A 23,613-nucleotide genomic window follows, 5' to 3' on the forward strand; every position below is an offset into this window, starting at 1 on the left:
ATATACAAAAGTCAGGGCTCTTGCACAAAGTTACTGGATACCCCGTTCTAAAAGAAAGTTTTTTTTTGTTCCATATGCAGCAGTTGAAGCCAAGTGTGAAACTAATTCTTATGTTAGGATTTCCAGCTCGCTGAGTATACTCTGTGGTCACCTCTGACCAGATCGAAGAGGTCACAATTCATAAGGCCAGTTACACAAACATCCTTGCTTATCCCCTGCTGTTTAACTCTGTCCTGCAGGGCAAATTGTTTAACAACTTTTTGTTAAACTGCTTGTTAACAAGGCTATGGGGAATACAAGATGCATATCACACACATCCATTCACAGTACTCTGCAACTATAACCCAAAGGGTCAAAACTTAAGGTTAAAAAGCAGGTGTCTGTGTTGCTATTCTAACATGCATGATGACTCAATCTTAAGAACAGGAAGGAGTGCCACTGCAATACCACTGAATCTGAACATTAGCATAACACTGAAAAAACACAAGAAAACATCCTGCTTCCTTCTAATGACAATGAAATTAGATGCAAGATTTTAGAATGATTTGTTTTCCCACTATCTGAGGATAGTGGAAAACAATTAGACTGTAAAGTTGTTGGGTATAACTAAACTTTATTTGAATGGTGCTTAGTCAGAACTAGTCTGGATGCTGCCTGTTAAGTCTGACTGTACCTTGCCCTGCAAAAGCATTGGAACTACAGATTTGCCAGCATACTAACATATAGCACACAACAGACATGCTGTGGCTCACTGAACTCTTAATAGAGTTTAACAAGGCCATGTTAATAGTTTAACACAGGAAGCAATATCTAGCTTTTAGAATATCCAAGTTGATATATGATTGATATTTCTATTTTAAATTATCATAGGAAATAGCAGCCAGACTTTACTTCAGAGTAAACAAACATATACTTAGGTTTCACTCTATCACCTGTTGGCTCCTGAATGTTCTTTGTTAAAATGTACAGAAGTTTAGAAAGATTACAGAGTAATCACGGAAGTGATAAAACAGCCACTAAATCCGTATACAAAATAGTTCACATTAAGATAAAAACCTAATTGTTTTCCTTCCTTGTAGGAAGACTTGTTGATATTACAGTGTATCAGAGTTTCTATCAAAAGGATAGGCAATAGCAACCAAAGACCAGCAGGCTTTTCTACAGCCTCCCCCCCAAGACACACCCCTATATTACATCTCTACTTCCAATCGATGTTTAGATAATTCTACAGTTACTGTGAATTTACTATGTTGGTGTGCAGTCTTTAAACCAACAAAACTTATTCCAAGGATGCAAGCTCCTAAATTTGTTCTCAAAACCACGCCTCTCTGTAAAACAATCCCTATTCAAATCTACACTCCACTGGATCTATCGCCATCACCACAAGCTACTTAAACCCAGAATAGTTTCTGAACTTCCCAAGATCTTTTGTCCCAACCTTTTCTCTCTCGCTTAGAGAGACATTTCTCTCTTTTAAATGCAGATTTAAATAGGTTGAGGATTTCAGCTTTAACTCATGGTAATGATGGAAGGGAACAGTAAACTTTGGTCAAGGCTCTTCAAGGAGGGTGCACTCACCCACGGGCAGGTCTGCTGAGCTAAAGGCTTCCCATCTGGCATGTCTACAGGAGCCGCAGAAGATCAACTTCCGAGCAGTTGAACCTACATAGCTGCAGGACAGGAGCAATAAAGCATCCAGTTCTGAGCACTGGGAGCGAAGTCGCCAGGAAGTGCTCACTCTTCCTCGCCGCCCAGCCCACCCTGTCTCAGCTAACCCAAGTTGTTTCCCTCGCTGCCCCCGCCCCCCAACTTCCCGACGGCGTCGGTCTGAGGTGCAGGCGGGGAGGGAGGGAGGGAGGGAGAGAGAGGGGAGGGGGTGACGGCAGCCGAGCTGGTAGTAGGCAATCCATTTTTACGAACCATTCCGATGGAAAACGCACCCGCGCCGTTCGAGAAGAGGCTTGTTCCCAACCACTCCTAGAAGCATCTTGATTTGGCTTGGCCGGGCCGAGACTGCAGTCTGGGGCAACGAAGCCAGAGCTAGTGGATGCGAGGGTGGGCATAGCCCTGGAGGGGAGCGACACCAGACCGTCAGTCGGGTTCCCTCCAGACAACGAGTTCCCACCTGTTCAGGGTCGAGCCTGAGGCGTCCCGTCTCCTGAGCCTACCTAGCAAATGAAGGGGGCGTCCCCCGGTCCCTCTCCCCAGCTGGCGCCTCTGCTCACCTCATTGCGCGGCGTGCTCAGATGGTCTCTGGAAGAGGCCATGGCGAAGGGGTGAGCGGCGTCCCCATCATCCCCTCGGGTAATGGGACGAGTACAAGCAGCAGCATCTTCCTTCACGAACCCCAAGCCAAGCGACACGCGCAGCACAGACAGCCGGGCAGCCCCCGCAGCCTGCTCCTCCACCCGCAGAAGCTCCTCCAAAGGCGCGCCTCCCACGCCTATTGGACAATGCCTCGAGAGACTGGCGCTCCCTGCAGCCCAATTAAAAAGCGGGGTGTGGGGAGAGATGGGGTTGAATGAATCCCCGTGTGCTACTTCTCGCAACACTGGCCAGAGGGCCCCAGCAGCGCTCCCCCCCCCCGCCCCAGAATTTAACCCTCAACAACGCGGACTTCTTGAAGCTCCAGCGCCCCACCAAGTCTTCCTGAATTCCTCTCAGTCCGTTTCACACAACTCCTGCAACACCCTTAATTCAATAAGCGACGAGTGTATGTTTATTCATTATTATATAGAAAATAAAACCGCCATTCATATTTCAGTACAAAGGTTCTGTAACCCGTTACCCGAAGTTCAGTACACAGAATACATACAGGGATATCTTTAGAGTCTGAATTTGCCGCTTCCACTCAGAAAGAACTTTAAAAAAACGCAAGAAAGGCCCTCACATAACATGTAGCTTTCAGTCACCATTTCTCCACGACCATCTATGCACCAATCTCGCGTATTTCTTTGAAAGATACAGACCGCAATTGGATTCCTTCCCACTCGTCAACGCATCACCCTCCCCCAAGCTCCCTTTGCACTTCCCTCAGGAGCCTGCCAAATTCTACAAAAGGAGCGTCTCTTCAGTCATCTCTACAAATAATCCTTCAGCGGGAGATTTACTTTTAGCAACAAAGTTCCACTGGGCGGGGGGAGGAGGAGAAGAGTCCTCTTTAATGCCAAGTTCAGTTAATGGGGAAGAGCCAAGGAAATACACTGGGAGAAAATTTCTTCCCTTCCTGCTCCCAGTCACTCCCATTCTTTTAGACATCAATTGGCCTCTTTTAGACCATTGACTAAGGGATATTGATGCATTATATTTCCTAAGGGAGAATAGAATCTCTTATCTCACGTCTCCATGCAGCAGCCATTGCAGACAACAGAACATTTTCGGAAATTGTGGAGAGTCACGTTTTTGTGATTATAAGCAGTATTTTTACTTGAAGTAACCCTAACTCCACCCTCTATTGTGTCTAAAAGCCTCCTGGCTACATATTGGAGTTCACCGAGAGCCGACCCCACTTGCAGTTTTTAATTCCTTATGCACTAGTCACCCTGCCTATCAGTCATTGGTGACCCAGTATGAACTACAAACCGCCATAAAGCTGCATGTTAAGGGAGGAAAATATCTGTTCTAAAGCACATGGATGTGTACAACTAAACAAAACCAGGGAGTGGGTGGGGTGGGGTGTATAATCAGTTTCTCTTCTGAGTGGACCCAGTGCCCCAAGCACTCCCTTAATCATCTCACAAACAAGAAAGTCACCAAGAGGATGCCATTGGGTCAGAAATTAACAAGCGTCTCTGAGAAAAGATCATTTCCATATGAATCGCCAAAAGCATTCAGTACAATACAAGCCAAGTAAGGTTAGGCACTTCTGTGGAGAAAGGCCTCACTTCACCAGACAAGCCAAAGTAACAATAGCTTGGACCTTTATTTGATTTGCATTTCTATTTCCTTTGCCTCTCTCTGTTGTACACAAACTTGTGCAGTCAGCGTACAGCAAAAGCCAAATTATAGTTCAGGCACTTCTATTTTTTATTGGTTTTTTTGTGGAATATGGTAAAAAAAGGTCTAAATTCAAGTTTTCCCACTGTTCCTTCCCATCCCTATAAAGCGGCAGGTTGATTTTCAAAACCCAAGGGTTACAATTACACAACTTGAGGAAGCTTGAAAGAATGGCACTGGAGACATCAATCCTCCTTCAGAAGGCTTTGTTTCCCTAACTTCAGCAGACTCCTACACTGTAGTTAGACTAGCTGATAATTCTTTCTTTTTCAACAATAAAGGCTCAAGTCCAATTCTGAAAGGTCATACGACCGTAAATGTTCTGTATATGTGGTATAATTGGCTCTGATTTCTGCTTAAATCCAGATATTTTGATTTAGTCCTGATTTGTTCCATATTTCTTCAGCAAAGTAAATAGACAAATGCAAACAAATACCTAACTTGGATGTAACAACATGGGCATTTTGAGTCCCACTGTAATAGATTTTAGTGTCTATGACATAAATGTACAAATAGGATATTTAAGATGTACAGTGCTGGTCATTTGTAAATATACAAAGGTAAAACACCTAGTTATAATTCCTGAAAGCAAGCTTGTTAGCATCTTTTAGCAGAAGTGGCTGGAGAGTTAGACTAGAACTGGGTAAACCCAGATTCAAATCTTCACTCAGCCATGAAACTCATTGGGTGATCTTAGTCTTTTATCTTAGGCTACTTTATAGGGTTGTTGTGAAGATGATGTGAGGAGCCCATGTACAGGTGAAACTCGGAAAATTAGAATATCGTGCAAAAGTCCATTAATTTCAGTAATGCAAATTAAAAGGTGAAACTGATATATGAGACAGATGCATTACATGCAAAGTGAGATAAGTCAAGCCTTAATTTGTTATAATTGTGATGATCATGGCGTACAGCTCATGAAAACCCCAAATCCACAATCTCAGAAAATTAGAATATTGATCATCGCCATGATCATCTTATTGAAGTCAATGAGTTTTAAGCAACTTAAGTATGTGTGCAGCCAAAGAGTTCACTCTCAGTCCCAGAGTCAGAGGTTACTATATTACAGATTAAAAAGCTGTCAAGTGTACCGTAATGTGAGCTACTTACAGCAATGTAAATAAGAGTCCACTTCAACTCAGACAACAACAGAAATGGGCATTTGCTTGTGCAATCTCATACTGATGTAAATTAACAAGTTTCTTAAAAGTGCCAGTAACTATTCTGCATTAGAGTTGGATGACTGCAAGCTACAAAATAGTTTTGAAAATCATTTCAACATTATCCAAAAACACAGGCACAAAAGTTGTCTAAAACAAACTTTTCCACTCAGTTGAACAGTCTCCATTATTAATATCAGTGCAACACCCACAGTTATGAATAGTTTGGTAAAGCTTAATAGCTCATTACTGGCTTTTTTTTCTAGTGCCAAGTTACACGGACAAGGGGAAAGAATGTTGGTATTTGAGTGCAGATAGCTGGAGGTTCCATTTGTAAATGCAACAGCTAACAAGACTTGACCCTGGTAAGACAATAGTATTTATAATTCAGACATGATTGGCCAGTAGCCACTGTCGAATCAACTTGACAAACTTTCAGAAAGGGAGGAACCACTGACATGGCTATTGCTTCCATTTCCTCAGTACATGTTTAAGTGGAACCTTTCCTCCACTTCTCATTTTAGAACACTTTTAAGGCTCCAGCGCCTGCTATAGCATGTGGTTTGCTCTGGTAAACCTTGAACAAAACTCTACTCACCTAAGGTCAAGCTTACTTTCCCCCTGTGACTCAATTTTGCTTTCCTAGGATAAATTACAACCAAATTTTGGGTAAGAGACCCAAACACCCTATTTTCAATTCATCTGCAATGCTCTTTAAATATTACCTAGAGAGTGGCACACACCTTAAAACTGTGGCACATGCAAATACTTATGTGCAGCCTGTTAAACCTCATCTGGGGGAGAAAGAAGAAAGTGAATTCTGCCGGAGTAACGTGAAAGTGAATTCTGCTGGAGTTGCAGATATTCCAGCTTGCAGACATCTCTCTATGATATCTATGCATTGTACAAAATTTGACAATATGAATTTAACCCTTACTCCAAAAATCTAAGGTTAACCTGCACAGAAGAATGATTACAGAAAGAGAAGCTTTACCTGTGAGTACATATATCTCAGCCCTTGCTTGGCATTGTTACAATACCTTTAAAATTCTGTCTGAAAAACCACAAGCTTATTGAATACCAATAATACCATGTGTAAATACCATGGTGTGAGCACTGTAAGATATTCCCCTTAGGGGAAGGAGCCGCTCTGGGAAGAGCATCTAGGTTCCAAGTTCCCTCCCTGGCATCTCCAAGATAGGACAAGATTTATTTTTTTTATAGGACAAGATTTTTTTATTGAACCAACAAACTACCAAAGCATACAGTATGTTGCCAAAGCACAATTATATACAAAGTGGTTGTTTGTACATGATATATCTACAAAGATTTACATACAAGGATTTGGAAACACACAAGTTATAAAGTATATGCAGGTAGTACTGTAACTCGGGGGTGGGGGATTACAAGGCACATCAGGTAATTGGGGGGGGGGTTTACGTCCGACGTCCATTTCCACAATTTGTCCCATTGCTGTTTAGAAGCGATACTCTTGTCTTTTTGCACATAACCATACAAACTTTTCCAGAAGAGATTTACTGTCTCATCTGCGTGAACCTCTTGGACGCGTCTTCCCTCCCTATTCCTATGCATGAGCATTGCATAAATGACATACAGGTTTACTAACCTGATTACAAGAAGGGGAACATTCCAGTTCCCTAGTATGGGGGCACCCGTTCCGTCCCGTTTCCTTGAAGGTTTCTTTCTGGGACCTCGAAAGGAGGTTCTATCGCTCAAACCCGAGGTTAGTTCTACCCAAGTCTGTTTTTCCAAATCAGGCCACTCTAACAGCTTCCTTACTCCCTTGCTTACAAGATAGGGCTGAGAGAGATTCCTGCCTGCAACTTTGAAGAAGCCACTGCCCGTCTGTGCAGACAATACTGAGCTAGGTGGACTGATTCAGTAATGGTCTGATTCAGTATATGGCAGCTTCCTATGTTCCGAATGCAAAGATATTGACTTCTGAGGTGATTATACGTAATAAAAATTATGCTGTCATGTCTTATTTGTTGGGTTATATAGCATGGATTCTAACATATTGAGGGTCTGATGATTAGGCCATGCTAATCCAAAAGTGAAGGAATATTTGAAACAATATATTTTACTGAAGTAATTTAAAATACTGCAATTCCTGCCAATTCCTGAAACACCCCCCCCCACAATTCCTGTTCCCTATCCAAAAATGAATGGTCAAGAAGATGTAGTATAATGGTGGGGGGACTATTTATAATGAATGTACACAAGACCAACAGAACTGCCTATACTCTGGCTTACTATACTTGCATTGATATGGAATTTTCATCTATATACAAATGATGACCATTTATTTCCATTGTTCCAGAGGAAGGGTTTAGTGTAGTTTGAAAGTGTGTACATCACCTCTAGACAAACACATGAAACACTTCAATATAAATGTTTTAAAAGTAAAATTATAAACCAAAGTTCCTCATTGTGTATATGATAGAGAGCACAGGGGATAATTGTAGGGCCTGGGCAAATAGTGCAAACAGTATGAATCACTCTGCTTTGCGTTACACATTCCACAGGGGACACCAGTTTCCAGCTTCCAACCTCATTCACAGTACATCATTAATTTTTAAGAAGTGATGTGTGTTAGTGGGTGAATGCATGCAGCAGGAGTGTGCTCGCTCCAGTCTGGAACGGGATGAAAATATTTTGCTTGAGGTAAAGAACTATCCAAGAACAAACATGGGCTGCACTAGCAGCTGGGTACCATTTAATCTATTCCATGTGCACTACAGCTTTACAGCCTATTGTGTGGGGTGAGATGAAGCAGTTTGCAGACAGTGAATGCTTCCTATAAGAATTAAAATTTGAGAAAGACACAGACACTATTATCCACAGGGTGCTAAAAGGAGTCAATCATGTCTCAAAGGCATTGTTACTGCCAAGGGCAAATCTATTCTGCAAGGGAAAGGGCATGAGTCACACAAGTCCTCCCATCAAGTGCCAGCCTTGTTTCAATGTGAAGGAAGATTAGCTGTCCACAAAACACTAATTGACAGCTAAGCAAAAACCATTTTGTTAAATCCAGCTCCATCAATTTCCCATATCCCTTAGCAAAAAAGAATAAATGTTTGCCTTAAATATTATCCAAAGAGTAGCATTAAGCCCAACAAGTGGAGATGACATTTGTCATAAAAGGGAGGTTTTAAAAGTACATAGCAAATTATTTTAGCGATATTTAGCAAAGCAGTACACTTTTTTCATAATTAATTAAATTACTGCTTATGGTACTGTACAATGCTTAATTACATACAAAATTTGATACCTAACAATTGTATGAGGTTTTTAACCCTCCTCCCCTGCTGTGGTCTCAGAACTACTGTTTGGTCCAGGTAGGAAGCTGCCATTGGAAACATTTATTTCAGAAATACCTCCAGGCTAGACTAGTCTGGAGATTAGCACAACTCTTCCTACAATCAACTGCTTACACCTCTGCAGACCTTTATGAATGGCTGTAATGCATACTCCATATACAGCAGGCATATATCATAGAATATTTCCTAAAGGCTGACTGGTTGCTTAGGTAGTGTAGCAGCTGTACTTGTGGCCAACATTACTCCTTTGCTTTCAGTGGAAACTAAAAGGCTTTAATTGTACTTTGCAGCATTAGCGTGTTCTATGTTCTATAGTGTTCACCTAGAAAAGATAGTAAAATTGTTGCCTTAACAGATTGTGGTAATCAACTGTCAAGGCAACTATTTTACTATCTTTTCTAGGTGAACACTATAGAACATAGAACACGCTACTGCTGCAAAGTACATAATTATGGGCACAGAGAGAGAGAGAGAGAGAGAGAGAGAGAGAGAGAGAGAGAGAGAGAGAAAGAAACACTAGGTAATAAATATTATGAGGGCAAAACAATTACAGAGAATAAGCTGGCTGGCTTACATGAGGCACAGTGCAATGAATATGTTGACGCTCCGTCTCAGGGCTGTCACAGACTCCTATCTAGCCCCAATGCTGCTCTGAATGAGCAGTTGCACAACCAATTGTGATGAATGGGGGGAAACTGTGGTAGCACTGCTTGTGCAACCACTCATTCAGAGTGGGCTTGCTTAGGAGTCCACAACAGCCCTGGGACGGAACATTACGCCTCCGTAACATCCTGATCCAGGTCCTCTTTAAGATACTTCCTTATAAACCTTACTATTGATTTCAGTCCAGGCTTGTTTCTTCAATTACATTTTGTATAAACACACAGTGGCACTCTTACCCTGGGACTTTGGGGCTGAAGTTCAGGGCCTCCACACTCCCTGAGGCCCCCCAAATCCTCTTTAGACTGCTGGCGCCCACAGAGCCCTGTGGTTTCCTTTGGTAGTACAAACACACATACCATCACTTATAACCGTTATGATTACTGACAGTTATACTAGTCCGTGGTGATTGTAAGACACAGTCAGCCACAGTGTTCCTATAGGGTTGCCAACATTCTGTTGCCTGAATAAGGGACAAAGGTTAGGGAGGGCGGTGTCTCGGGGGTGGGGCCATTCATACAAACCAAGTGCAACAAAGAGCATTCCCCGTCCAGGATGCCAGAGACAGTGCATTCCCTGACCAGGCTGATGGTGCTGTTGCCACTGCCACCGCTAGCCTGGCCTGCACCATTCCCCCTACTCCAGTGGGGACTCTGGGGGAACACCAGCCCAGCAAGTCCTTGTGGCGGCAATGAAGGGGGGTGTGTGGCAATGGTGGCAGACTTCACACCACACTAGAACTTCCACCTTCCTTTAAAAACAGACACAATTTTTAAAGTCCTCTCCCCCTTCCTTTACATTAACCAACAACATTCCTATCCCCACCAGCCCAGACCACACCTTAATTTTTCTCAGTGATTAGTTAGTGATGCTGTATGTACACAACTGAGAAACCACTGGCTGGCACTGCTGTAGGAGTCACATGTAGGCTTCCGTGCAAGCCCCACCCACCCACCGAACAGCTGGTTGTCCAGTGTACGGCTCAACATCAGCTGCCTGCAAGTGAGCAAGGAAAGAGTCATGGGGGAGTGGAGCTCGTGCTGGCTGCTGACCACCGCCTAAATATGCGGGAAAGAGCATTCCAGATGGGACAAGCACTTTCCCCCCAAATTATGGGGCATCCCAGCCAATCTTGTACTGTTGGCAACCCTAGTGTTACACCTTCTCTATTCCATGAGTCAGCAAACTGGCTTCCTCAAGATCACTTCTAAAGCTGGGATGTGAAGGACCATTACTTGTAGAACCTATTTCTTTAAGAGCTGGCTACAAAATGAATATAAATTTTTTAGTGCTGCTATTTTCAAACATTCAAAGGGTTTATGTAATGAGTTTATAGGAGCTCCACATCATGCAAAAGCTCCAGATGAGTCTCTATAGCAGCTGCTACAGCAATATGAAGAAGGCCCTTTCCATCCCCCTCTGTACCATTTCCACTGTCGCCATCCATCTGCATCATTCCCATTCATCCCTCACCTTTCAGCAATATCTAGGTTTTTCCTGAACTCTGAGCAGCAGAGAGAAATGAGGAAGTTGCAGCTCACTACTTGTATTTGCTGATAAACAAAAATTATAGCCGGTTTGAAATTCTGCTAAGTTAGTCTCCCCTCTGTACTAGTGGCTATCTATCTATATAAGTAATACACTTAGCCAGATCAGTCTATATAATTAATACACTTAGCCGGATTAGTCTAGCTGCATGTGTGGGGATGCGTAGCAGACCGGATGCTAATGGTGGCGAGGAGAGGCGACCGGGTGGCCAGAGGAGGAGGCAGCGGTGGGCAAAGCCCCGCCAGCTGGCTGGGACGAGGTGGTGGGAGGCGGCAGTGGTCCCACGAGGGAGCCCGGCGGCAGGTCCTGGCAGAGGAGGCGGGAGGGTGAAAGTGGTGGGGAGGGAGGGAGGGAGCCTGGCGGGGAGAGAAAACACTGCTGGGGGGCAGGGAGGAAAAGCTGCCAGTGGAGGGGAGGAGGACGGGGACCTCCGGAATGACGGGGAACGGACTGGGGCAGAAGGGGAGGGGGAAACTGTGGGGAACGGACTGGGGTGGAAGGGGAGGGGAAAGTGGCGGGAAATGGACTGTGGAAGGAGAATGGAACAGACTGGGGAATGGACTGCAGTGGAAAGGAAGGGGGAAGCGGTGAGGAGAGAAAGTGGTGGTTGGGCAGAGACAAACTAGCGGCGCACATGCTATGCGCTGGGTCTGCTAGTATTCAATATTACTTGAGGTCAGAAGACCTATTCTTAGATAACTATTTCTGCTACCTCCTACTAGGAAACGTTCAACCCACTAACATGTAGGTTGCAGTGATGCTATTATTCAATCTATAAAAACATTAATCATCGCTTTAAATATATCCAAAATAATATCAAGAAAGCAGATAATCGCAGTTTTTAGTATTATAGAATGACTGTCAGGATTCTAAGCATATTTTCTTAGAAAGCTCCACTGAAACCAATGCGACTCCCAAATAAGTATTTAGATATGCCAGTTTTATTGCAAATTATTTACCTACTATCCACAGCCTTTTCAAAATCAGAAAAAAATTATTATTATTATATTATTATTTACATTTTATATCCCACTCTTCCTCCAAGGAGCCCAGAGCGGTGTACTACATACTTAAGTTTCTCTTTCACAACAACCCTGTGAAGTAGGTTAGGCTGAGAGAGAAGTGACTGGCCCAGAGTCACCCAGCAAGTCTCATGGCTGAATGGGGATTAAATGTAATACTTAATGGATTGCTCTCTTGATTCAACAAGCATGTCCTAACTTCTCCCACATTTACGTCTTTTACATGAGGGGGACATATACTCTTTTCAATGCATAGCAGTACTTTGTTACTTTCAAAAACCATGGTGTTTATTCCAAAAAGTTAAATGAATGCTGATACAGTAGTTTAATTCCACAAAACTGCTCTTAGGCATAGACCATGTTTCTTTCCATATTACTTACTTATAGTTCAGTATAATTAAATTAACACATTACTCTTATTTTGAGCTGTTTCCAATTTTTTTCTTAAAAGCAGCGTGTTATTCAATTTCCTCAAAGCTAGTCATTCAAAAGGCACTCATTCCCTAATTTGAAATTTCATATATTTCTTAAGTCCTCCCAATTATACTTCTATCAAACCAACGCCCTTTCGAGTCAGTTTAAACACGATTCTTATTATTAGCTCAGGGAACATTTCCCAAGGCTACACTGGAATGTGTTAAGAGAAAAAGGAGTTCTGTCATAAATAGTGACAGCCATCTAAAATGCAGGACACTTCTGGATAAATTGGCATGCACTGCTTAGGATTCATCTCATCCTCTGAGCTTAAAAGTTGGGTGGGCAACCTGGAAGGTTCTAAAGGAAATTACTTCTATTGCTTCAGACTGAGATTCAAACTACACAGGGGGGAACTCAATCCTGAGCCTTCAGTCTTAACAAAGAAATAGGCATATGCCCAAAATGTTTCGGAGGCCATTATAAAGGCCTCCGAAACGTTTCGGAGCTGGGGGAGGTCGGCGTTTCGGCGCCGGCTGGGGTAGTTCTTTAAGGGTGGGGGAGGGTGTACTCACCCCTCCCACCACATTTCCCCCACCGGTGCTCTGTTATCTTTAAGCCCCTCAGGGTGGCAGCATTCCTTCCTGCCGCCTGTTTCCCCCATCGACCTGAAGTAGCGAGCACGTGTGTGCCCGTCATGCACATGCACGGCAGGTGGGCGCACGCTACTTCCAGCCAATGGGGGAAATGGGGCAGAAGGGAGGAACGCTGCTGCCCTGAGGGGCTTAAAGATAACAGAGTGCCGGCAGGGGAAATGCAGATGGAGGGGTGAGTACAACCACCCCCGCCCTTGAAGAACTACCCCCACCGGCGCTGAAGTTATTCATGCACATCCCTACAGAGAATCAAAACAATTTATGTTAACTAGAAGTCTTCAGCCAAAGATCTGATAGGTAAAATTCCTGGAAAGGTAGCCCTCTGTACAGTCATCCCTTGCCAACCACAAGGGTTCTGTACTGGAAAAACCTTCCCATTGGCAAATTTGCGGTTGGCAAGCAATTTAAATCAATGGGAACCAGGCGGTTAGGGGGACTACAGTCACGAAAAGACCAAAATATCAAAGAAAAAAATACAAAACAATTGCCAAAAATCACCTGGAATCTCTTAAAATCACCATGAATGAGCAAGAGATGTGAATAAATTATACCTCTGGAAAATTTTGAACCCTCCCAAAATTGCTCAAAGTCACTTTTGAACAGCCCAAACCCACTCAATTCACTTAAATTGCAAGGAGCTGGCAGGGTCAGCAAGAGAAATGAGCAGATTGAACCTCTTAAACCCCCCAAATTGTGGGAAACCCCCCCCCCAATTACTAGAAAATCTTGCCAACCCATGGATACTCGGGTTGCGGTTGGCGAGACCAGTCACAATTCTCCAGTTGCCGATACTCAAAACCGCAGTTGGGAAAACTGCAGTTGGCGAGGGATAACTGTAGTCACATCTAATCTCTTTCGACTCTGGGGCCCCAAATCCTACTCCTCCTAATTGGTTCCCTTGTGTACACACTCCAGTATTATAAAACTTCTGCTGTTCCCAGGCTCTATAAAGAGATTTTCATATGGGCTGCCAAATCACTGCCTATATAATCTCTTTCTATATAAGCCTCTCTCTACAGATCTCTCTTTAAATTCCGATGTGTGAAATAACCAAATCCTGTTAAATGATGAGACAGGTGGCTACTAGGGAGAGGGCCTTTTTGGTGGCTGCACCCCATTAAGGAATAGCCTCCCAATGAAGTTCACCTGGCTTCATTACTTTGTTCTTTTAGATGCAAGGTAAAAGACCTTTTTGCTCACTCAGGCCTTTTGAATTTTGATCTGATTTTAACTGATTATTTTTTTAAAATGCCTTTTACATTGTTTTGTATTGTAGTTTGTATTTTCTCCCCCTCCCGTTTTTTTGTCTGTTATGATTGTGTATTTTTATCTCATATTTTAATATTGCATTGTAAGCCACCCAGAGAACAATGTGTTATAGGGCAGCTAACAAAGTTTATTATTATTAAATGGGGTGAACATGTATAAAGCTGCCTTATGGGAGTCAGATTACTGGTCCACACTGACTCTTTCCATTGATAGCAGCAACTGTCTAGGGACTCGAACAAGGTTTAGGGTCCAGCCCCACCTGATGATACCAAGGACTGAACCTAGGACTTCTGCATGAAAAGCAGGTGCTCTGCTCACCGACCCCTCGCCCTAAGGGATTCCAACCTCTGGGTGCTGGGTTCCCTGCCAGTTTTCTGTTTCTGGCTTCTTCCTGCTTATGCTACACTAGCTCAGTGGAGTGGTGGGAAAACCAAAAAACTAAGGGACTCATTTCAAAGCCCAAATGGCATTCAACAATTTCCAAACATTTCCCCACAAGAATGTCTCCCATCGGCAAGTGCAGCTCCCCGACTGACTAATTGTTTACTGAGCTTATGCTAGGCTTCGGTCAAAGCTGAACACTCTGCACAATCCCCCGATCCCTGGAAACACACAGAGGTGACCATTCCCAACATTCTTATTGATGCTGCCCCCAGTGGTGCTTTGTCAAGAGCCAGTGGCGCTCCTTTAAGGGAAAAGGGGTCCATTTCTGCCCCTGCAGCATTGTGGAAGGCATGCACAGTGCTGGGAAGTATACTGCTTTCAAAGCACTGCATTCCCCACAGAGTTCATGAGAGGGCTATGTCTCTTTTAAAGGACCCTCCCAGTACTGAGAAACGCACTGCACTATGTAGAGGTTAGTACAGTGGGAAATGGCACTCCAATTGAAGTGTAGTGTTTTTTGCCAAAGTGGCCCAAGAAATTATTGCACAATTTTAAGTTTTTAGCTGCAACCAGATATAAATTTGCCCATCTGTTGCAGCAAACCCAGCAATCAAAATGCATTTGAGAAGCATACACAAATGGCAGGTGTCCCCAAATTGGAGTTGTTAGTCTTCATAGCAGTTAAACAGGATTCCATCTATGAAACAATTGATGAAAGACATATTTACACTCTCGCCACCATATCCATGCACACTTTGGTGGTGTTAAAAAAGATTAAACTTTCTTTCCAGGCTAACCACTTTTCTGCACTTGTGCTGTCAAGTCGGTGTCAACTCCTGGCGCCCACAGCGTCCTGTGGTTTTCTTTGGTAGGAGGGGTTTACCATTGCCATCTTCCCTGCAGTATGAGATGATGCATTTCAGAATCTTCCTATCTTGCTGCTGCCCCATATAGGTGTTTCCCATAGTCTGGGAAACATACCAGCAGAGATTTGAACCAGCAACCTCTTGCTCCCTAGGCAAGTTACTTCCCCACTGTGCCATTAAATGGCAATTATCTAAGCCTTTAAATAGAAGAACTTTAAAAGTGGCAGAAAAAAGTACAAGATCCCCTCCCTGACACTTAATTCTTCTTAGAACACCACACATCTCCTGAGCCACACAGAAGACACATCTGGGTCACACAGGACCTTCTCCAGCAAGGCTAGTCTATCCCACCCCACTTATACTTGTACGCATTTACCATGACTTAAGATAGGATCTGGACCAAGTTAGCCAATAGCACAGGGCTAAGGGCTAACTTGTTCTCTTTGCCTTGCTCCCAAGGAACTGGCTGATTCTGCAAAATGTGTACTCTGTCATCTACATCTAAACAGAGGTGAGAGAAAGACACTTATTTGTTTCGCAAGGAGCCTGAACTTTAAATGCTACAACAATAAAGTTAGGCATTTTTATCGCATCATTGCTTGCTTATCTGAAGGGATTCTTCTCAGTTCAAAGGGTCAATTTCACACCAGGATACCAGTATTTATCAGCCTGTTTTGCAGGGCTTCACAATTGGAAAGAGAAGTGTTGCCTCTAACTGGTAAGACAATGGCACAATCAAACAAGCACTTCAAAGATCTAGTTTATGCAGATACTATGACCAGAGATTCCATGCCAAATTCCAAGAGACTTTTTTTTAGGTGCAGAGGTTGGAGCTGAGATGAGGCCCTCCAGGTCTATATATGGAAGAATGTAGCAAATGAATGTCACAAAGTTATGTCAAACTGAACACAAAGGACTGATCTACAGATCCAGCCAAGAGTAAGGCAATGCATCATTGGCAGTGAAATGCAAAGTAGTTGATTTGATAGTGGAAAGGATTAACATCTTTGGTGATGTAACTCTGGCAGTCAATAACCCCCATTTTGTGCATATAATTCTATTATATCCATGCCAGACCTTGCACACAGAAACTCTTAATGATGCAAAGTTAAGAATGCCCACCAACCAACAGTAATCCAGCTTGTCATCTCGCCCTCTCTGTGGATGAGCTCTCTGCAACTCAACCACCTCTTCCCGCTGTCATGCAAGTTTTTAGATATAGAATATCTCTGCACATAAATGATTCCATTCAAACTGGAAGGCATGTAGGTGAACTGCTTTCGGGTTTTCTAAAGGGAATTTGCTTCTGCTTTATAAATCAATACCAGGTATCACTGATGCCCTCCCCACAACAATTGAATAATGACCCTATTGTAACTGCTGCAGTAAACTTCTCCTCTTGATCTCTCCAGAGAAGGATACTTAACAGAGATGCAAAGGGGCTATTAAAAAAAAAAGTGCCAGAGCCTGGCTATTTCACTGCCTGTTTACTTGCTTTATTTGAACAGGAGGCTCCTGTTTTGAGCTCTCAAGCAAACACAGCCTGGAAGAATGCCACTCTCTTCCTAAACACCATTTCCCAACTTTAGCTCAATCACTAATGAACAAATAGCATTATATATAAAATATCATCCCTCTTCTAAGCACCCAATTCAGCAAAACCACCTCAATTTAAACTTTTTACTACCATAATTCACATTATCCAATAGAACAATAGAACGTTGACTGCCAGAATTCAGATTCTCCCTTTGTAGAAAGAACAATTAGTTCTCAGTTTCCACTCTTAGTATATCCAAGCAGGTCTTAGGATTTTTTTTTTCCCCCAACTAAAAATAGAGAAGACTGGGAAGCAGATACTCCTTTACATTACATCAACATGTATTTATTTATTTGATTTTTATACCACCCTTCCGAGCTGGCTCAGGGCAGTTTACAATTAAAAATTATGTAAGATGATGTAAGCAGGAGTTTGAGTCTCAAAGCTGAAGCATCTCCAAGAAGTCTTTAAATGCACATGTACAGGTGTACTACTATTTATATACAGCTTTTCAACAGTTTCCAAAGCGATTTACATAGAAAATAATAGTTAAGGCAAAACTGTTTAGTGACCAGTTTTTAGCATATATCTATATCTTTCTCTTGGGCAAATACGTCACTATTCCCATGTGTGACATTTCTCTTTGCATTCTGTGATGCAGCAGTAGGGCACTGCATTATGGTTAAAAAACAACCACCCTGCAGTCACCAGCATAGCTGTTCCGCCATGAAGGGTCTCTGAAGGTGCTTGGCAAAGAGCCCAATGAATCTGACACTGGCACTCCTCTGGCATATACAAGTTTTTTATTGGTAAAATCAGTATGTAAGGATGATGGGTCATATCATACTTTGTTTTGAATGGCATACATCTATAAATATCCACTTGCAGTGTAGGAAGGACTCTATAGCCTCATTGGAACACTAACAAAAACTTTAAGAGCATAAGCAGAGCTGGTCTTGTGGTAGCAAGCATGACTTGTCCCCATAGCTAAGCAGGGTCTGTCCTGGTTGCATATGAATGGGAGACTAGAAGTGTGAGGACTGTAAGATATTCCCCTCAGGGGATGCAGCTGCTCTGGGAAGAGCAGAAGGTTTCAAGTTCCCTCCATGGCTTCTCCAAGATAGGACAAGATTTTTTTATTGAACCAACAAACTACCAAAGCATACAGTACATTGCCAAAGCACAATTATATACAAAGTGGTTGTTTGTACATGATATATCTACAGAGATTTACACACAAGGATTTGGAAACTCACAAGGTTATGAAGTATATGCAGGTAGTACTGTAACTCGGGGGTGGGGGATTTCAAGGCACATCAGGTAATTGGGGGGGGGGGTTATGTACAATGTCCATTTCCACAATTTGTCCCATTGCTGTTTAGAAGAGATACTCTTGTCTTTTTGCACATAACCATACAAACTTTTCCAGAAGAGATTTACTGTCTCATCTGCGTGAACCTCTTGGTCGCGTCTTCCCTCCCTATTCCTATGCAGCAGCATTGCATAAATGACATACAGGTCTACTAACCTGATTACGAGAAGGGGAACGTTCCAATTTCCTAGTATGAGGGCACCCGTTCCGTCCTGTTTCCTTGAAGGTTTCTTTCTGGGACCTCAAAAAGGAGGTTCTATCATTCAAACCCGAGGTTAGTTCTTCCCAAGTCTGTTTTTCCAAATCAGGCCACTCTAACAGCTTGAGAGATTCCTGCCTGCAACCTTGGAGAAGCCGCTGTCAGTCTGTGAAGACAATACTGAGCTAGATAGACCAATAGTCTGACTCAGCATATGGCAGCTTCCTATGTTCCTATTTAAGCAGGACTACTTCACAAAAGGTATAATTTTAATTTAGCTAATTTTTATGTTAAAAATATGAACATTACAACTCTAGATGTTCAACATCAATGTTTTGCTAAAAGCATATGACTCAGGAGTCCCAATGGCAAAATAGCATGTTCTGGTCAAGTACATAGTTTTCCCCCTAAGATTAAACTACCTCTGCCTGCCCAAATCCTAATCATGCTTACTTAGAATTAAGATCCACCAGTTCAATAACAACCTTCTGGTTGTTATTATTAGGGTTATAGTCTTTATTGGTAAAACATGTATGAAACACCACAAGCACCCAAGAAGAAAAAATACATTTTAAATTATTTTTACACTGTTATCCAGCCATATGCCCAGGAGCTAGCCAACCTGATTATTCTCCTTCATATCTTGACTGGAAGTCAGAAGAATGAAGCTACTATGTATAGTACCCTGAGGAAAATCATTCTTCTAAAGACACACACAAAGAATAAATTAAAAAATTCTACTCTTGGGATTCCAGATGGAACACATTTACCAAGTTGCACTGGAATAAATGGTAGTAAAAACTTAACAAACCTGTTCCTTCAGCATTAAATATTTAAGATTTTATTTGTAATTAAAGCGTTCCACAGGAAACATTTACTGAAGCCTTAATTGCCCAATTAAACCTGTTCTTGCACACTTTTATGCAATCTAGTAGAAAAATGGTTCAAATGGCAAAGGTTTTAAAACAGCAATTTTATAGACACACACACACACACCCCTCTACCTCAAAAGAGAACTAGCTGGTTAGATATTATATTATATATATTTCCAATCAGTCAGTCCAATCTATTATATATATTGTTATACTGTATAGCTAAGTCAGTGGTGATAACCGCTTGCCTTATACTGTATTCCCAAATGAAAGGGAGAGACATAGTCCTCCATTGCACCAGTCTGGGTAAAATGGTTCAACACAACTGAACTACATTTAGTTCATCTTATTTATTTATTATTTCTCTGTGTAAACTGCCCTGAACCATTTTTGGAAGGGCGGTATAGAAATTGAATAGATAGATTTAGTTATATAATATACACTTTGGGCTGGTCAGGTTATACAGCCTTCCACAAACATGATTATGAAGGATGTGCCAAGAGCACACTGGTTAAAATGTCCTATGTGGACCTCCTTAGACTCTCCTAGTGCATCCCTTTATCTTGCGTGTGTGTGTGGGGGGGGCGCAGACACGTAACTATAGGGGGGGCAGGCAGGGCACGTGCCCTGGGCGCCACTTTGGTGGGTCACATGGGGGGCGCCAAAAAGTGCCATGACCTCCCCGATCCCTGAAAAAAAAAATATTTATTTTTTTACAGCCGCACGCCCGCCAGCTCGCAGTGCCACCGCTACCTGCGCCGGCTCATCGTGTGCCCCCTGGGATGGCTTGTGGGGAGTGAGCGCGCAGCGCGGCGGTGACGGATCACCGAGTACAGAGCGACGCCGAGGCCTGCCATCTGGCCCGGCATCGCTTCCCAACTGCACAGGTGCCCCTCGCAGTTGGGAAGCGACGCTGGGCCAGACGGCAGGCCTCAGCGTCGCTCTGTACTTGGCGATCCACCACAGCCTGCCACTGCCTCGCAGTTGGGAAGCGACGCCGGGCCAGATGGCAGGCCTCGGCGTCACTCTGTACTCGGCGATCCGCCGCCGCCCGCCACCTCCACGCTGCGCGCTCACTCCCCACAAGCCATCCCAGGGGGTACACGACGACTCTGTTGGGCCACCCGCTGGCCAGGGAGCAGGTAAAGGGTTAGGATGTGGGGGGGGGCGCAATTTCAGAGGCAGAGCTTGCCCTGGGCGCCGTTTTCCCCAGTTACGCCTCTGGTGGGGCGGGTGTCTGTTGGGTTCCCCCCCGGGCAAGTTAAGCATCCTCCTCCTCCACAGACCGTGACACACATAGTATTTTTTAACATGTGGGTTTGGGGGGCACAAACAGCAACTGCACTCACAAATGTAAGAATATGAAACAGGCATATTTAAGCAAATATGCATTAGCAGAAACATTTCAACACGCAACTTAACACTTTCCCAACTCCCTCCTCTGTCTCTAAAGCACCTGGCGCAGGTCACAGTCTTACTCGGCTGCCTGGAGCAGTGTGTGCCTGCAGCATGGCACCGCAATCACACCACTTGGGACAGACTAAAGAGATTTTGGAGGCCCCAGACGTTGGCCCCAGAGTCCCAGGGGTGCTTCTGGTCGTTATCTATCAACAGAAGCCTTGGGATAAGAATGTTACACACAAGCTTGTCTACCACTGGACTATCTTGATATCACTGCAATACTGTCTCACATATTTCATTCCAGCAACTGTCTTAGCTGATATACAAAACCGTTGAGTAAACTTCATATTTTATCTAAGTTAGGCTGGGTAACAGTTTTCAAAGCTGATTCCTCTTCTGTAGTGATGTAGTAAGAATGACAGCTTTCTAGGTTCAAGTAAATGGTTAATTGCAACCATTTACTTTCATTCAGAATTAATGGAAACCATCTGTTTAATGATAAGCAAGCTCTGTAATTACTTCTACAGGGAAAAATGCAAAATGGCATGAGGAAGGAAGCATGATAGAAAAAACTAGATTCAATAGCATTCATTAATCTTAAAGTGCTGTTTTGACTTCTTATCAGCCATCTTTGGGTTTTCTGTCCAAATTTATCAACAATGTTCTTGGTAATGTATGCCTACACACCCTTCAATTTAATACTAACATTAGGTTTAGAAACTATAATTGCAGAGGCATAACACACTGAATATACTTAAAACTCTTCTTTTCAGAGGTATGCCACTCTACATAAATTATCTGCAATCCTACAGAAGGATTTTATACTTAGTGCAAAGCTCCTCCTTAAAAAGGAAGGAACCTCAAACATTCCATACTCACTATGCTCTTTGAACTAGGACTATCTCTATACTCTTGGCTAAAACTAACATTCAGAACTTTTAGGCAGATGAGAAGGGAAGGGAGGATGGTTGATCAGAGACAAATAAGCAGTTTTTGTTCAGATTAGCTCTTGGTTGGTTCTCTGAAATAAGGAACATCTATTCTCCTGATGGTTGTCAATATTGACCCACCTGCAAGCTTTAAGTATAGCAAAGCACACAAAGATGGGAAGTATGTACCTATCATACCTGCAGCTTCATAGTAGCATAAGAAACATACATCTTGTGCCAAACATCCAAAGCAGACAGGAAGCAACCAAGATAACTCTCAGTTGCTTCTCTATATTTTTATGTAATCCTAATACCAATATCCATTAGTTAAGTTACATCAGATAGTTCACACTTAGCTAATATTTACAAATCATTTGCAATGTTCCTATTAATTCTTCCTCAATTACTAACTCAAGAAGGTCCAACACCAGCTATTAGGATTTGCCCATTTATTTTTGATTTTATTTATTTAGTATATTTATATACCACTTCAGTGAATTAAGTCAGTCATGACTGGTCTGTATCACTGATTTCAAAGGGTTCTTAGTCATGACTAACTAGTCTAGATTCTGCCCAGTATGTTAAGGATCAAGGATTCCAATATAGCCTGTGTAGTGATAGTAAGGATTGGAGCGGAGGGAGGACTAGGCCTCACTTAGAGCAGCTGCTGGGAGGGTGGGCATTTCCTAAAAAGGGAAAAAGCCTGGGAAGTTCAAATCAAAGGGATCAATCCAGAGGACTGGGTGGGGATTCAGTAGAAGCGTTGTTATTCAGTCTGTCCCAGGAGGGCCCTGAGAAAGCCGTGGGCTGTAGGGGTGTGTACAAAACCAGTTCGCCCAATTCAGTTCGAGTCTGACCCGGACTCAAACTGAACCTGGCATGTTTGGTTTTGTGGCACCAACCCCACCCCACCCCGGCTCAAATTTGAGTCGGTTCAGGGGTTCTAATTTTTTTAAAGGTCATTTTGTAGGCTGCTGCCAGTGGGAAAAGAACTGGAACAGCCCCAAAATGGGCCAAAAAAGCCCTTGCAGGACTGGGGGGAGGCCAGCAGAGGAGAAGGAGCTCCCCCCCATGGCTGTCCCAGTACACACACCCACAAGGCCACTGGACTCGTGGTGGTTAGTAACAATTAAAAAAAGAAAGTTCAGAATCCCCAAACCAGCCCCAAGCTGACTGGCCAAGGAGTTCAGCTTGAAGCAAGCCTTTAAGCTGGAACAGTTCAATGGCAAATTGGCTGAACCTCGAGCCATTTTGCACATCCCTAGTGGGCTGAGCTGCTGGGGACATGGGAAGGCTGCAGCCTGTGAATCATAAGTTAGGATCAGGGAAGATGCATTAGAACCTGTGTTGCCAAATTAATTTAAAAAAACCCTCTTACAATCTGTTTTATGAAAAGACATTTGTTCTTATTGCACACCTTTTTGTTTTAATCTGACAATAAATCCTTGTTGCTGAAGTGTACTGCTCTTCATTTTGGGTGGGCCTTAGTCACATGCCTTTGAAGGCCTAGGATTGCTCAGCCCTTTTGGGGAAGGTTTTGCCTTTACCACCCCAAAAAACCTTATACAGAGAGTGAGTTTTCCTACATGAAAATAAAGTGTATGGTGGAAGCCTTCTGTGAATCTCTTACAAACGAGGATTCAACCCCAGTGAACTCCCCCCCCCCCCAGCTCTGGTAGGAGTCATGACAGCTTCTGTCTCTCTCCTCCTCTGGCTCTGGTAAGAGTCATGACAGCCTGCACTTTGACTAACTAACTATATTTTTGAAGGCAAGGAGAAGTGTCTCTTTCTCCATCATACAGTCTGCTGCCTTGCTCCATTGACTTAATTACAGTTGAATTAGGGCTAAACACAGGTTATGTTGAAAATTCTACCATTTCTATAAAAGCTGCCATTTGCATTTACTTTCATATAGAGCTGGATACGGCCCCAGGTTAAGGCAATTCTGGTTTAAATTTCATGTTGCCAGTATCCAGGTTGAGGGCAT

At 43.1% G+C, this 23,613-nt stretch overlaps 1 protein-coding gene across 8 annotated transcripts in view; it reads right to left on the minus strand.

Annotated features, from left to right (window-relative positions):
- Window positions 1-23,613, minus strand: part of PRICKLE1 (prickle planar cell polarity protein 1) — a 100,985-nt gene that overhangs the window by 23,453 nt on the left and 53,919 nt on the right. The window contains exons 1-2 of one of the 8 annotated variants that reach the window (XM_053252690.1): window positions 1,921-2,185; window positions 1,579-1,670 (exon numbers count right to left, since the gene is read on the minus strand). The exons of 4 other annotated variants lie outside the window; for them this stretch is intronic. The gene's annotated coding sequence lies outside the window, so the exon portion shown is untranslated. Of the gene's footprint in view, window positions 1-1,578; window positions 1,746-1,920; window positions 2,186-2,225; window positions 2,430-23,613 lie in introns of those variants that run through there. 3 more of the 8 variants (XM_053252688.1, XM_053252694.1, XM_053252689.1) reach the window with 3 other exon arrangements.

This window comes from Hemicordylus capensis, chromosome 5, assembly GCF_027244095.1.
Source record: "Hemicordylus capensis ecotype Gifberg chromosome 5, rHemCap1.1.pri, whole genome shotgun sequence".
NCBI classification, from domain to species: Eukaryota; Metazoa; Chordata; class Lepidosauria; order Squamata; family Cordylidae; genus Hemicordylus; species Hemicordylus capensis.